This window comes from Eucyclogobius newberryi, unplaced genomic scaffold, assembly GCF_026437365.1.
Source record: "Eucyclogobius newberryi isolate DKJ021-1_F unplaced genomic scaffold, fEucNew1.0.hap1 SCAF_120, whole genome shotgun sequence".
Taxonomy (NCBI): Eukaryota; Metazoa; Chordata; class Actinopteri; order Gobiiformes; family Gobiidae; genus Eucyclogobius; species Eucyclogobius newberryi.
This window is the reverse complement of record NW_027315747.1, coordinates 245,063-259,579: the sequence shown is the minus strand read 5'-3', so window position 1 is coordinate 259,579 and position 14,517 is coordinate 245,063.

Genomic DNA, 14,517 nt, shown 5'->3' with positions numbered 1-14,517 from the left:
ATGTGCAGGCGGGACGCAGGGAGGTGCAGGGGGACGCAGGGAGGTGCAGGGGGACGCAGGGTGGTGCAGGGGGGACGCAGAGAGGTGGATGGGGACGCAGAGAGGTGCAGGCGGGACGCAGGGAGGTGCAGGGGGACGCAGGGAGGTGCAGGGGGACGCAGAGAGGTGCAGGGGGGACGCAGAGAGGTGCAGGGGGACGCAGGGTGGTGCAGGGGGGACGCAGAGAGGTGCAGGGGGGACGCAGGGGGGACGCAGAGAGGTGCAGGGGGACGCAGAGAGGTGCAGGGGGGACGCAGAGAGGTGCAGGGGGACGCAGAGAGGTGCAGGGGGGACGCAGAGAGGTGCAGAGGGGACACAGAGAGGCGCAGGGGGACGCAGAGAGGCGCAGGGGGACGCAGAGGGGCGCAGGGGGACGCAGAGAGGCGCAGGGGGACGCAGAGGGGACGCAGAGAGGCGCAGGGGGGACGCAGAGAGGTGCAGAGGGGACACAGAGAGGCGCAGGGGGGACACAGAGGGGACGCAGAGGTGCAGGGGGACGCAGAGAGGTGCAGGGGGGACGCAGAGAGGTGCAGGGGGGACGCAGAGAGGTGCAGGGGGGACGCAGAGAGGTGGATGGGGACGCAGAGAGGTGGATGGGGACGCAGAGAGGTGCAGGCGGGACGCAGGGAGGTGCAGGCGGGACGCAGGGAGGTGCAGGCGGGACGCAGGGAGGTGCAGGGGGACGCAGGGTGGTGCAGGGGGACGCAGGGTGGTGCAGGGGGGACGCAGAGAGGTGGATGGGGACGCAGGTGGGACGCAGAGAGGTGCAGGGGGGACGCAGAGAGGTGCAGGGGGACGCAGGGAGGTGCAGGCGGGACGCAGGGAGGTGCAGGGGGACGCAGGGAGGTGCAGGGGGACGCAGGGAGGTGCAGGGGGACGCAGGGGGGACGCAGAGAGGTGCAGGGGGGACGCAGAGAGGTGCAGGGGGACGCAGAGAGGTGCAGGGGGGACGCAGAGAGGTGCAGGGGGACGCAGAGAGGTGCAGGGGGGACGCAGAGAGGTGCAGGGGGACGCAGAGAGGTGCAGGGGGACGCAGAGAGGTGCAGGGGGGACGCAGAGAGGTGCAGGGGGGACGCAGAGAGGTGCAGGGGGGACGCAGAGAGGTGCAGGGGGACGTAGAGAGATGGATGGGGACGCAGAGAGGCGCAGGCGGGACGCAGGGAGGTGCAGGGGGACGCAGAGGGGTGCAGGGGGGACGCAGAGAGGTGCAGGGGGGACGCAGAGAGGTGGATGGGGACGCAGAGAGGTGCAGGCGGGACGCAGGGATGTGCAGGCGGGACGCAGGGAGGTGCAGGGGGACGCAGGGAGGTGCAGGGGGACGCAGGGTGGTGCAGGGGGGACGCAGAGAGGTGGATGGGGACGCAGAGAGGTGCAGGCGGGACGCAGGGAGGTGCAGGGGGACGCAGGGAGGTGCAGGGGGACGCAGAGAGGTGCAGGGGGGACGCAGAGAGGTGTAGGGGGACGCAGGGTGGTGCAGGGGGGACGCAGAGAGGTGCAGGGGGGACGCAGGGGGGACGCAGAGAGGTGCAGGGGGACGCAGAGAGGTGCAGGGGGGACGCAGAGAGGTGCAGGGGGACGCAGAGAGGTGCAGGGGGGACGCAGAGAGGTGCAGAGGGGACACAGAGAGGCGCAGGGGGACGCAGAGAGGCGCAGGGGGACGCAGAGGGGCGCAGGGGGACGCAGAGAGGCGCAGGGGGACGCAGAGGGGACGCAGAGAGGTGCAGAGGGGACACAGAGAGGCGCAGGGGGGACACAGAGGGGACGCAGAGGTGCAGGGGGACGCAGAGAGGTGCAGGGGGGACGCAGAGAGGTGCAGGGGGGACGCAGAGAGGTGCAGGGGGGACGCAGAGAGGTGGATGGGGACGCAGAGAGGTGGATGGGGACGCAGAGAGGTGCAGGCGGGACGCAGGGAGGTGCAGGCGGGACGCAGGGAGGTGCAGGCGGGACGCAGGGAGGTGCAGGGGGACGCAGGGTGGTGCAGGGGGACGCAGGGTGGTGCAGGGGGGACGCAGAGAGGTGGATGGGGACGCAGGGGGGACGCAGAGAGGTGCAGGGGGGACGCAGAGAGGTGCAGGGGGACGCAGGGAGGTGCAGGCGGGACGCAGGGAGGTGCAGGGGGACGCAGGGAGGTGCAGGGGGACGCAGAGAGGCGCAGGGGGACGCAGAGAGGCGCAGGGGGACGCAGAGAGGCGCAGGGGGACGCAGAGAGGTGCAGGGGGACGCAGGGAGGTGCAGGCGGGACGCAGGGAGGTGCAGGGGGACGCAGAGAGGCGCAGGGGGACGCAGAGAGGCGCAGGGGGACGCAGAGAGGCGCAGGGGGACGCAGAGAGGCGCAGGGGGACGCAGAGAGGCGCAGGGGGACGCAGAGGCGCAGGGGGACGCAGAGAGGTGCAGGGGGACGCAGAGAGGCGCAGGGGGGACACAGAGGGGACGCAGAGGTGCAGGGGGACGCAGAGAGGTGCAGGGGGGACGCAGAGAGGTGCAGGGGGGACGCAGAGAGGTGCAGGGGGGACGCAGAGAGGTGGATGGGGACGCAGAGAGGTGCAGGCGGGACGCAGGGATGTGCAGGCGGGACGCAGGGAGGTGCAGGGGGACGCAGGGAGGTGCAGGGGGACGCAGGGTGGTGCAGGGGGGACGCAGAGAGGTGGATGGGGACGCAGAGAGGTGCAGGCGGGACGCAGGGAGGTGCAGGGGGACGCAGGGAGGTGCAGGGGGACGCAGAGAGGTGCAGGGGGGACGCAGAGAGGTGCAGGGGGGACACAGAGAGGCGCAGGGGGACGCAGAGGGGCGCAGGGGGACGCAGAGGGGACGCAGAGAGGCGCAGGGGGGACGCAGAGAGGCGCAGGGGGGACACAGAGAGGCGCAGGGGGGACACAGAGGGGACGCAGAGGTGCAGGGGGACGCAGAGAGGTGCAGGGGGGACGCAGAGAGGTGCAGGGGGACGCAGAGAGGTGGATGGGGACGCAGAGAGGTGGATGGGGACGCAGAGAGGTGCAGGCGGGACGCAGGGAGGTGCAGGCGGGACGCAGGGAGGTGCAGGGGGACGCAGGGTGGTGCAGGGGGGACGCAGAGAGGTGGATGGGGACGCAGAGAGGTGCAGGCGGGACGCAGGGAGGTGCAGGGGGACGCAGGGAGGTGCAGGGGGACGCAGGGAGGTGCAGGGGGACGCAGGGGGGACGCAGAGAGGTGCAGGGGGGACGCAGAGAGGTGCAGGGGGACGCAGGGAGGTGCAGGCGGGACGCAGGGAGGTGCAGGGGGACGCAGGGAGGTGCAGGGGGACGCAGGGGGGACGCAGAGAGGTGCAGGGGGGACGCAGAGAGGTGCAGGGGGACGCAGAGAGGTGCAGGGGGGACGCAGAGAGGTGCAGGGGGACGCAGAGAGGTGCAGGGGGGACGCAGAGAGGTGCAGGGGGACGCAGAGAGGTGCAGGGGGGACGCAGAGAGGTGCAGGGGGACGCAGAGAGGTGCAGGGGGGACGCAGAGAGGTGCAGGGGGGACGCAGAGAGGTGCAGGGGGGACGCAGAGAGGTGCAGGGGGACGCAGAGAGATGGATGGGGACGCAGAGAGGCGCAGGCGGGACGCAGGGAGGTGCAGGGGGACGCAGAGGGGACGCACATACTGCCACATCTCAGACTCACGAGCACATAACGATGTTCATAATGATGTAATAAACTGTGCAGCTGTTAGATCCATATGGCTCATCCTGGACAGTGATGTCACAAGGACCTGAGCACTGTGAAGCGGGGCCCAAACTCACTCATTGACCACTGGTCCTCAGACGTTCTGTCATTGTTGTGACACCAGCCAAAGCCTCCTAATGTCTTCTCATGTAGGACTTTTCTTATCTCCGCCTCCATGACTGCTGGCCCTGGGTCGGGGATTTCTAACATTTCCCGATCACCTCTGCCAAACCTGGTGCTCGTGCTCTGCAAGCCACTTCTGAGTCCCACCTGAAGCTGAAAGGACTGAGCACCTGAACGTTTCGAGGTGACGCTTGTTTCCATAAAAGCTGGAGCGCCTCTTATTTTCTAGCTCTCTCGCTCATGACGTCATTGGAATAGTTGGTGCACTAATTAGGGGCTTAATGCTAGAGTAGACTTAGCAGAGCTGTAATTTTCTTGCCCGGGCCTGGAATAGACACGACAGCTCTACACGCGGCCTTGGGCGGGCTCGGGCTCCAGCGCTGCAGCGCCAGACACCTTCGTTCTTGTGCTTTTTTATCCGAACCATACCAGGACTGGAAGGAAACGAACGCTGCCTTCAGGACCGATTTAGATGTGTCTGTTTCTAATGGTCTTTCAACTTGTGTTTGCAGACATGCCAGAGGAGACAAAACACTGCTAATCTGGATCTCCACAGAGACAATGTGCATTTTTTTCTATAGACTTGTGGAGGTGGAGGAGGTGGAGAAATGAGGCCAGGCAGATGTAGTTGGAGGTACAATGGGATGTGGAGTCTGCAGGGCTGTATCGTGAGGGCGGTGAGACGGCGTGCACACACCAGCCTGTGAGGGAGATGTTAATCATGGAGGGTTCAGTGCTGTGAATGTCTGGAGGCCCTGAAGTATCACATGTACAACTGATGGAGGACGTTTGCACTCATGAGTCCTCTTGTCATGACATGTTTTAGGTGTGATATATCTGTCTGCTCTGACTGGATGTTCATAACAGAATAGTCCCCTCACTTTCCCCTGAAGGGCAGAACTATAAACAGCACAACCCATGAAACGTGTTTCATTGCTTTTTTTTGGCCTCAACAAAAATGAGGCCAAAAAAAAGCAAAGTTAATTGTATAAATGTAATTGTATGTTGTTTGTTTTATGTTGTAAAGTGTAATGTAAAGTTAATTTGAGCTAACCAAAAGTTTATCGCCTCAACCTGGGAAAGAAATTTGAAAGAAACTGCACTAAAGGGCTATTATTTGGAACCTAACCTTTCTTTACATGGGAAGCCGTTTTTATATACATATAGATATATACAGGGGTGCACGGTGGCAAAGGCGGTTAGCGCTCTTGCCTCCCAAGAAGGAGATCATGGGTTCGATTCCCGGACCAGACCAACATCACATGATCTCTCTGGGTGGAGTCTGCATGTTCTCCCCGTGTTACCGTGGGTTCTCTCCGGGTTCTCCGGCTCCTCCCACCGTCCAAACACATGCATGTGTTAGGTAAAAATGGTGACTCTAAATTGGCCCTAGTGAATGAATGTGAGCGTGAACCGTCTGTCATGTCTCTGTGTTAGTCCTGCGACAAGTTGGCCACTGTCCAGGGTGTACCCCGCCTAAGGCCCGAAGTCACTGGGATAGGCTCCAGTCACCCGCGACCCCGAAAGGGAACAAGCGGTAGAAAATGGATGGATGGATGGATGGATAGATATATACATCTATATCTATCAATCTATCTATATATCTATCAGGGTTCAGAATAAGCGGTATTGCTCAATGTGATGCATTCTTCAGAAAAAAGTGTTTTTGTATTGCAGCTTTTGTGATACAAAAATGTGTGTCAATTGTATCACCAAAGCGCCTAAAAGCACTGATCACTGTCAATCGATCGTCAATAACGGCATGACACATGTAGGACGCTGTGTGGACATGACACATGTAGGACGCTGTGTGGACATGACACATGTGGACGCTGTGTGGACATGACACATGTGGACGCTGTGTTGTCATGACGAGTCCCGCTGCTGTCTCAGAGAGAGTCTGAAAGTGGGAGGAGCCACGTGCGGTAAAGTCAGCGTCAGATTCAGACTCCGAGGTCAACAGCTCCTAAATAGCTCCAACAGTCTTTGCAGATCATTCACAGCCAAAATATTCATATTTACACTGCAGTGACACAACCTCGTTTTAAACAATCAGATGCGTATTTTGGGCGCAACAAATTACACGGCTCCGAATGTGCAGAGCCGAGACGAAGTACTTAGGGACCATCATCAATTTGCAGCCGGAGCCGAGACGAAGTACTTAGGGACCGTCATCAAATAACAAAACGATAAATGGAAACGTTTTATAGCTGGAATGGAACGTCAAATAGAGCAGTACAACACAGTAAATACACCATGATGGACGCCACAGCAACCTTCATTTTTCCATCAGAAGCGTAAGACTCCTGCAAATAGTCCTCTGATGATGATGATGATGATGATGATGATGATGATGATGATGATGATGATGATGATGATGATGTGGAGGGAAGATGTAAATAAGGCCGTCTGACTTGGTGTTGATTGATTTGTTCAACTCATTTTATTTGGAAGTTTTATTTTTTTTAGATGTTTAAAAATATATATGTAATATATATATATATATATATATATATACACACATATATACATACATACATACATGTGCGTGTGTGTGTGTATATTTTTTATTATTGGAGGAGGCGACATCGGAGGTTTTACTGCTCGCCTCCTCGACATCTCAGCCCACAACGACCCATTTACCCATGAGCCCACTGGGAAAATCCCTGTATCCACGTTCAACCTTGCCTGTCACTCACTTAATCACATACATTTTTATGTGTTTATTTTTTTTTTTCAATTCAGGGTGGATTTTTGACCTTTGGAGCAGTACAATTGTGCACATGCACGCTTAGAGGGAACAGTGACTGAAGTGACTTTAGAGCATGGGGAGGAGCTCTGGTTTACATGAACAAACTGGTACATATCAGATGAATAAGATTTAAAGCAGCTGAGGGCGGGGCCTCTGAGGGCGGGGCCTCTGAGGGCGGGGCCTCTGACACCTACATCACATTCTAACCTCTGCAGTAGAATGTTGTGGTCGATGGTCAAACGCTGAGGTCAGAACCAGGACTGAGACTAGTCTATCGTCTGAACCCTGCTGTGATGGGCTCTGAACCCTGCTGTGGTGGGCTCTGAACCCTGCTGCTGTGGTGGGCTCTGGACCCTGCTGTGGTGGGCTCTGGACCCTGCTGCTGTGGTGGGCTCGACCCTGCTGTGGTGGGCTCTGAACCCTGCTGCTGTGGTGGGCGCTGGACCCTGCTGTGGTGGGCTCTGGACCCTGCTGTGGTGGGCTCTGGACCCTGCTGTGGTGGGCTCTGAACCCCGCTGTGGTGGGCTCTGAACCCTGCTGTGGTGGGCTCTGGACCCTGCTGTGGTGGGCTCTGAACCCCGCTGTGGTGGGCTCTGAACCCTGCTGTGGTGGGCTCTGAACCCTGCTGTGGTGGGCTCTGAACCCTGCTGTAGGGACGACAAAGCTGTTTTACTACAACTTTTTCAAGGATTTTAGAGACAAAGGGCAGATTATAAATAGGTCTGTAGTTTAACAATAGGTCGGGATCTAGATGAGTCTTTTTCAGAAGAGGTTTAATGACTGCATGTTTGAAGGACGTGGAACATAAACACTTTCTACTGAAGTATTTATTATATTCAGAATAGAGTCTATAATTAGGGGGAGAATGTCTTTGAGGAGCTTGGAATGGGGTCTAGGACACAAGTGGAGCTTTTAGAGGACATAAGGGCTGAAGTTCTCTCTCTTGATCAACAGCTGAACATTTCTAAAGTCACTGATGGATTTATATGTGACACTAGTTTTACAGTTTGGGCTTGTTCAGGGCGAAAAGTGGGAGTCATTGTATCTCATTTATCTCTAATTGTTTTTATTTTATTGTTAAAAAATAGGAGGAAATCATCAGAGCTGAGAGAAGCTGGGAGTGAGGGCTCTACTGCTGTGACAGTGTGTTACCATGGCTACAGTGTGTTACTTTAGTTGACTTCTATTAGATGTGAACAGTCTCTGGTTTGGGCCTCACACGGAGCTGCTGATTGGACAGGAGCAGGTTTTCCTGCTTTTAGAGATTCTTCTGTGTGGGAGGAGCCAAATGATCCTTCTAATATTTTAACTCTTTGATCAGACAGGATTCATGACAAATGTTTTGCCCAGGCTTCTCTCTGTTCCAGACTCTTCTGATTTCCATCTCTGAAGGAATAAAACACTCTCGAGACTTAAATGACAAGGAAAGAAACTGTATCCGATTTAAACTTTACAATTATGAAAAGAAAAAGAGGCTCTGTTTTACCTTTTCTTCAGCTCAGACCAGAACCCTGCACTTCTGGTCTGAGCTGAAGGACAGCCCTGAGCAAAGGGCCCCGGACCACGTACTCCCGGAACACCCTCCAAAGGACACCCCGAGGGACACGGTCCAAAGCCTTCTCCAGATCCACAAAGCACATGTGGACTGGTTGGGCAAACTCCCATGAACCCTCGAGCACCCGATGGAGAGTCTAGAGCTGGTCCAGTGTTCCACGACCGGGACAAAAACCACTCTGCTCCTCCTGAATCTGAGGTTCGACTATCGGTCGGATTCTCCTCTCCAGGACCTTGGAATAGACCTTACCCGGGAGGCTGAGGAGTGTGATCCCTCTGTAGTTGGAACACACCCTCCGGTCCCCCTTCTTGAACAGAGGGACCACCACCCCGGTCTGCCAGTCCAGAGGCACGGTCCCCGACCGCCACGCCATGTTGCAGAGACGTGTCAGCCAAGACAGCCCTACAACATCCAGATACTTTAGGTCCTCAGGATCTCATCCACCCCCGGAGCCACCGAGGAGTTTGCAAACAACCTCAGTGACTTCAGCTTGGGTGATGGATGAGCCAGCCTCTGAGTCCCCGGTCTCTACTTCCTCTTCGGAAGACGTGACTGAGGGAATAAGGAGGTCCTCAAAGTATTCCTTCCACCGTCCGACGACATCCCCAGTCGAGGTCAGCAGGCCTCCACCCGCACCGTAAACGGTGTTGCTGAAGCACTGCTTCCCCCTCCTGAGGCGCCAGACGGTTTGCCAGAATTTCTTTCGGGCCGACCGATAGTCCTCCTCCATGGCCTCCCCGAACTCCTCCCAGGCCCGTGTTTTTGCCTCTGCGACAGCACGAGCTGCGGCTCGCCTCGCCTGTCGATACCTGTCAATGACTTCAGGAGACCTACAAGCCAGAGTGGCCTGATAGGCCTCCTTCTTCAGTCTAACGACATCCCTTACTTCCGGTGTCCACCACCGGGTTCGGGGGTTGCCGCCACGACAGGCACCGGAGACCTTGCGACCACAGCTCAGAGCAGCCGCATCAACAATGGAGGCGGAGAACATGGTCCACTCGGACTCAATGTCCCCAGCCTCCCCCGGGACATGGGAGAAGCTCTCCCGGAGGTGCGAGTTGAATACCCTACTGACAGAGGGCTCTGCAAGACGTTCCCAACAGACCCTCACAATGCGCTTGGGTCTGCCAAATCTGTCCGGCTTCCTCCTCCGCCAGCGGATCCAACTCACCACCGGGTGGTGATCGGTTGACAGCTCTGCCCCTCTCTTCCCCCAAGTGTCAAAGACACGCGGCCGGAGGACAGATGACACGACAACAAAGTCGATCATTGACCTCCGGCCTGTGTCCTGGTGCCACCTGCACTGATGGACGCCCTTGTGCTTGAACATGGTGTTCGTTATGGACAATCCGTGGCACAGAAGTCCAATAACTGAACACCGCTCGGGTTCAGATCGGGGGAGCCGTTCTTCTCGATCACCCCTCTCCAGGTGTCACTGTCATTGCCCACGTGGGCGTTGAAGTCGCCCAGTAGAACAACGGAGTCCCCGGTCGGTGCACTGTCCAGTACCCCTCCCAAGGACTCCAAGAAGGCCGGGTACTCTGCACTGCTGTTCGGCCCGTAGGCCGCCACAACAGTGAGACCTGTCCCCCACCCGAAGGCGGAGGGACGCGACCCTCTCGTTCACTGGGGTAAACTCCAACACGTGGCGGCTGAGCTGAGGGGCTATAAGCCCACACCAGCCCCGCCCACACCAGCCCCGCCTCTCCCCGCGGGCAACACCAGAGAAGTGGAGCGTCCAGCCCCTCTCGAGGAGACGGGTTCCAGAGCCCAAACTGTGCGTGGAGGTGAGGCCGACTATATCTAGTTGGTATCGCTCAACCTCCCGCACAAGCTCAGGCTCTTTCCCCCCCAGCGATGTGACATTCCATGTCCCCAGAGTTAGTCTCTGTGTCTGGAGATCTGGTCGCCGAGGCCCCTGCCGTCGACTGCCGCCCAGGTCTCTCTGCACCGGCCCCTTATGGATCCTCCTGCGGGTGGTGGGCCCACGGGAGGGCGGCCCCACGTCGCTCCTTCGGGCTGTGCCCGGCCGGGCCCCGTGGGGTAAGACCCGGCCACCAGGCGCTCGCCATCGAGCACCCATCCCAGGCCTGGCTCCAGGATGGGGCCCCGGTGACGCCGATCCGGGCGACGTAATCGGCCTTGTTTGTGAACTCATCATAAGAGGCTTCTGAACCGATCTTTGTCTGACCCGTCACTTAGGACCTGTTTGCCTTGGGAGACCCGACCAGGGGCTTGAAGCCCCCGACAACATGGCTCCTGGGATCATTCAGGCGCTCAAACCCCTCCACCACGTTAAGGTGTCGGTTCAAGGAGAATTTTTTATTGTATTTATTTATATAGTTTTATTTTTATTATGAACATATTTGACATGGGCTTGTTTTGTACAGCACTTTGGAGACTTTGGGTTTGTAAAATGTGCTACACAAATAAGGTTGGATTGGAAAACCAATAAATGAAACAAAGCAACGACCACTGTAACCCTTTGATTGATATATATATATATATATATATATATATATATATATATATATATATATATATATATATATATATATATATATATATATACATAAAATCTTATAAATCAGAACTTTCAAGGGGGTTTATATCTAAATTATATAAATGCTTAAATAATTAGGACAGTCATTCAACCATATGTGACTGACCGTGGCTAAACCAGTTACATGTCTACCCGGAGACATTTTGAGTTATTCACAGATTCTGAAAGTGTGAATTCAAAGCTTTCCAATGATGTCTCACTCATGTAGATCTGATCATATTTGAGTAAGTTGTGCTCATTTGAATGTTACAACTCTCAAACCCATTCACTGAGAAAACAGCTTCCAAAGATTCTCACCGGAGTGAGCCCAGAGTCACAGGGGGCGGGGCTCATTTGCATCTCATTGAGATAAGCCCTCCCCCCTGTCACACTGACAGCACCTCCCCCTACAGCTGTCACTGAGTGTTGTTATTGAAATGGAAAATACTTGGATCAAAGAATCAGAATCAGAATAGGGTTTATTGCCATTTGTCGATAAACCGAATTCACAGGTGATTCAGTGCAACACAAACACACATGGGGAAAGGACAGATAACTAAAAAAACACTCTTAATAGAGGAACTCTTATAAACAGATGCCAGGGCCAGGTATACGAACTGCAACGGGTCCATGGCTTTGAATATATGAGATATGAGATAATAGACATCATAGGTACACCATCAGAGTCCAATTACGTCCGCAGCCTCTTTTGCACATTCGTCTTCTGTGCTGTGACTCACATTGTGCTTCTGGACCACTTCAGATTTTCTTTCATCTGGGACATTTGCACTTCGTATCAGCTGCTCGTTGTTGCTCTGACACTGCCAACAGAGATCTGTGCGTGGCCTGCAGCTTCTGATGTGTGGGAGAAGCTGTTTCCACAGTGATCTGAAGCTTGATTTACAAACTGCAGGCTCACCTGAAAAAACAGATGTTGCTTATGGTTAATTATACTCTAATCATTAAAACACGAAAATCACCAAAATAATGTTTTACACTTACCACGCTCCTTAGCAGACTTCACGTAGAGATGCCAAACTGAGGCCTTAGTCACATGGGTTGGGAGCAACTTCACATGTCAGTCCCTATGGCCAGGATGTCGACCAGGTAGCATTATGGAATGGACTTCTGCAAAGTTTTGGATAAACTCTACAACGGTGTGGATGACTTCATGGCTGATGAACCTGCGTGAACGTGGCTGTGGCTGTGCACGCTTCTTCCTCAACCGTGGTGCTGCTCCATTTTCGTCATAGTGTTTAATTATGTCAGTCAGGGTGTCTCTGCCAATTCTGGAAAGGGGAAAAAAGGATTAGGGTTGACAGTAATATGGGAATAACACGCTTCACGTGGCTAGCTAGCTTGTGATATCATGGTTCACCAGGTTTAGACCAAAACAGGCACTCACAACACAAACACGACCACAACAGCACACCAAAACATAACTTTCAAGCGTGTTTGTGATGCCATTTATTCTGCATTATTCACATTCTGACGTTTACGTCGTATTTAAGACTTAAAAGGCGGAGGAGCGGGACACGGCCGGCTCTGGGCTAGCGGCGCTACGTGGCTAGTTAGCTTGTGATGGCTCAACAAAACAGGCACTCACAACACAAACACGACCACAACAGCACACTAAAACAGGCGTATTTAATATTAATCATTACTTACGCCATGAGGAACAGGAAAGTACTTCTGCAGACTTCCTATTTCCTATGAAAAAGCTTGTCCGGGCAAACTTGCGCTTTGTCTGAGGCTTTTTCGTGGACGTCGTCAGCTCAGAAGTGACGACAGAACGTCTGTTTGCTTCCATATGTCCGATAATCCTCATATCCTGCCACTGTCTTTCTGCTGCTAATGAGTCGCTCCGTAGCTTGTACATGAGTTCTGGAGTGAGTTTCCCGCTACACAATTCTCTTGAGAGCAGAGAATTTTCTTTTCTTCTTGAGTAACATTTGCAGTCAAAGTTACGGATCTTTTCCATCTCTTCGTTCTCTCCTGCAAATGTAACCGTGGCTATAGCGTCTGTTATTTCACGCTCCAGCTCTTCGGCGTGACCGGGCGCTTCTTCCTCTGTCCAAAACCCATCTTCCTCCTCATCTAAGGTCAGCCGTAGACTAGGGATATTTTCCAGCTGGATGAAATTGCACTCTTCATCTGTGACCTCATCTTCAGATTCAGAACTTAGATAGTCATCTGGATAAGCAGACTTTTCGCAGAAATAATCCAAAAGCGTGGAGCTGTAACAGCCGCGGTTAACCTCCAAAGCGATAGCAGAAGGATCCATTTTTCAACTGATTTTACACAGCGTGTGTTGCGTGTCCCTGTGTTGCTGCTTGTCAAGTAGCCATGCGGCTGGCGGCTCAGCCCATTGGCTGACTGCAATAGCTCAGCTGTTCATATGGAAATGCGGTCACACCCCTCTGCACGTCCAGAGAGCACCCGAAAACACCACATTTTAAACGACTTTATTTATGCTTTTAATGCTGCAAATACTGTTATCTGATACATCGAATGGCTGGTCCATATCTTCAACTTTCACATAATGCAAAAAAACGAAAATCACAAATTTGGGGGAAAAAAAGTAAAATGCTGTTTTTCTCAGTTTCACCGAGGCCGACATGGTCCGACAATTGCGGTGGCGGGGCACATATACATCAGGTAACTTTGTTTTGACAGATGAAGAGTTGGAAAGTGTTCTCGGTGGAGAACCATAAAATCACACGTTTGGAGAACGTTGTGCTGGAAAAACGTGACACACCAGGTCAAAGTGCAAGGACTGGACAGACATTACTTTGGTCATTACATTCGGAGTTAATTTGAAAGGGGACAAATATATGGGACTTTGGACTAAATGGGATGTTCAGTTTGATTTGTTTGTGCCTTAACTTGAGCTTAGCAGCCCTGAAATGTGGAACAATATTGTTCTAATCAGAAGACGTTGTCTTCACTGCTGCCACATGCTGGATGCACCTTGTGCACTCAGGTTTACCCGAGCCTTCAATATCCTCCATGTCTTGCGTTCATTGGCATCAGCTCATCCTGTGTCGCTGACTCTTACGTTGTCTAATTTCACCTGAAGCAGCACAAATCTGTCTCCTCCCCCACACTTCCTCACCTCCGCCGCCATAATGCATCCGGACACCTCCTGTTATTATTCTATGAAATCTCACTGAAACTGCCCTGTTTTACTGGCGTGCACGTCAGGATGCCCGTGGACGCCAGCTCTTTTTTGCCTCCAACAAAGGAAGTGTCAAGTAGAATTAGCCCAGGGATCTTAGCGACGCACCGCAGCTTCTGCTGACTCTACCCCGCCGCGCCCCTCGTACAGCCCACTCTTCAGCCGCTATAACAAGGTTGTTAGAGGAGGATAAGGCGTGTTGAATGAAAAATTTACACACAAGAATGCTTCTTATTTATTTAATACTGCTGGATCTAAGTGAGTGGGCAGCTTGTCGCGCTCCGGAGACACCCTGTTGGATAAATGAGGGTTGTTTGCTGGAACGCAGGGCAGAGGAGACAAGCATTTAGAGGAGGGTGTGGGCGGGTAACTATCACATTGTGGGGACTCGGAACCTCTCCCAAGGACTCCAAGAAGGCCGGGTACTCTGCCCTGCTGTTTGGCCCGTAGACCGACACAACAGTGAGAGACCTGTCCCCCACCCGTAGACGTAGGGGCCGGCTGAACTGTGGGCCTATAGGCAAGCCCACATTAGCCTGCCGCGCAGCGGGCTAATGTGGGCTTGTTGCCCACACCAGAGAAGTGGAGCATCACTCTTAAGGAGATGGGATCCATAGCACAATCTGTGCGTGACCTAAATTAGCTTCAG